Here is a 2,566-nt window from a genome sequence, read left to right as displayed (position 1 = left end):
AATTTATTCTACAGGTAAGGTACAACTCCATCGACTCTTTTTTTAACATTAGGTTTGGAATTAAAGTTGTAAATTTGTAACATATTTATATCACATTATAAAATGGTAAAAATGATGTAAACTGGTACAACCACTCTGGAAAGCTATCTGGCGCTTTCTAAGACAAATAGGAATAGTGCTTCCTACAGACCCAGCTATACCACTGCTAGGTATATACCCAAAGTTTGTTCAAGTACACAAAAAGGACACTTGCTCAACCATGTTTATAGCAACTCTATTTGTAATAGCCAGAACCTGGAAACAACCCAGATGTCCATCAACGGTGGAATGGGTACAGAAATTGTGGTATTTTTATGCAATGGAATACTACTCAGCAATCAAAAAGGAGGAAATCATGAAATTTGCAGGCAAATGGTGGGATCTAGAAAAGATCATTCTGAGTGAAATATCCCAGAAGGAGAAAGACAAACATGGGATATACTCACTTATATAGACCTATAAGATATGATAAACATAATGAAATCTATACACCTAAAAAAGATAATCAATTGAGCGGACATGGGGTAAGATGATCAATCCTCATTTAGAAAGACAGATGGGATGTGCATTGAACGTATGACAGGAGTCTACTGAGCGCATCTGAAAGACTCTAACTAGCAGTGTTTTCAAAGCAAAGACTCATGACCAAACCTTTGGCAGAGTACAGGGAATCATAAGAAAGAAGGGGAGTTAGTCTGATGGGGAAAGGATAGGAGCTCCACAAGGACCAAATATATCTGGGCACAGGGTCTTTTCTGAGACTGACATTCAACCAAGGACCATGTATGGACATAACCTAGAACCTCCACTCAGATGTAGCCTGTGGTAGCTCAGTAACCAATTGGTTTCCCAAAGTGAGGGGAACAGGGACTATTTCTAACAGGAACTCGATGACTGGCTCTTTGGTCTCCCCACCCCCGAAGGGAGGAGCAGTCCTGTTAGGCCACAGAGGAGGGCTTTGCAGCCAGTCCTGAAGATACCTGATAAAACAGGATCAGATGAATGGGGAGGAGGTCCCCCCCATCAGTGGACTTGGAAAGGGGCATGGTGGAGATGAGGGAGGGAGGGAGGGAGGGACTGGGAGGGAATGAGGGATCGGGACACGGCTGGGATACAGAGTTAATAAAATGTAACTGATAAAAAAAAAATTAAAAAAATAAAAATAAATGGTAAAAATGTAACTAATTACAATTTATTCTACAGTCCAAAACTGTATAAATAATGATATCAAAATAAGTATGGGATCAAAAAAGCAAATAAGATGTTTCCTTGCTTTTGCAGAGAAAGAAAGAAAATGCTAATGTGAAAAATACTGTAGAAATATCCAATGCAGAGGCGGAGCCAAGATGGCGACTAGCACACACAGTTTCTGAGCTGTGGAATAACTAAACTTCTGAGTTGGTGAATGGAAGGACCTCTAATCCAGGAAAACAATGGTGAGGCTTTCTAAACAACCGGGAACATCACAGGAGGTGAAAACTTTGGTTCTGGGTCACCGGGGGACTTGTTTGGGGAAGGTGAGAAACGATCCTTTGATCTCGGGGCACTCCCCTCCCCCAGACCTCCTTCCTCCTCAGCACAGCGGCACAGCAGACTCATCTTTCTCAGCGCAGACCTAACTGCCTGGGGTATACAGCTGCTGAGGCAGAACTCCAAGCCCTTTAGCGGCAGGCAAAGGCCAGCAATACGTGTCCCGGAGTCCCAGATTCGCTCAGTGGCTGCACCATCCTCCCAGGGCCTGAGTCTGCTAGACGCCATACTAGCTCCACAGGATTGCCATCACTGATGGTACAGCCGGCCCAATCCCACAGTGTCAGAGAATACGCTATATACTCACCAAAACCAGGCAGAAACTCCATACAACCTAGACACACCAGGCGCTGGGCCTCCCAAGCTTGGAGAGCACAGTGAAGAGACCCCAGGACTTCCCAGAAAGCATAGGGACTAGCAACCCAGTCTCCAGTTACAGCGGGACTTGACAGCGGAGCAGCACTGAGCTGGCGGGGCACAACAGCCCTCCAGTTTAAGACTAACCAGGGCCAAACCAGAGAACGGAGAGCCCGGATACCCCGATCTCTGCCAAGTGACCTGCCTATAAGTGAGTGTACCCTTGAGAATCTACAGATCCCCAGATCCTGGGTCCTTCTAAAACAGAAGCCAGGCATCAAACCCCCTCCCACCAATTTATACCCACTTTGGGAAACAGAGGGGCACGAGGGACATTGAAATTCCTGCCCTGTGGGTCTAACTGAGGAGTTAAAGCAGTTAATGCCAGAAATTGCGCTGCGATCATCACTAGCGCCTGCGACATATACAGTGCAGAGCCCCTCCCACACACTCAAGGGTTCAACATTAGCCATCACTCTGTCACTCGAGACACACGTCCACGCACACTTACACACACACACACACACACACACACACACACACACACACGCACGCTGGAAATTGCCCCATTTGCACCTGCGTACTTTTCTCCCACAGGTACAGCTAGTCCTCAGCACACGCTGAGAGTTCTCAGCTTCCT

The sequence above is a fragment of the Meriones unguiculatus genome, chromosome X (genome assembly GCF_030254825.1).
Source record: "Meriones unguiculatus strain TT.TT164.6M chromosome X, Bangor_MerUng_6.1, whole genome shotgun sequence".
NCBI lineage: Eukaryota > Metazoa > Chordata > Mammalia > Rodentia > Muridae > Meriones > Meriones unguiculatus.
The sequence above is the reverse complement of the archived record's forward strand: the minus strand, read 5'-3'. Positions refer to the sequence as shown.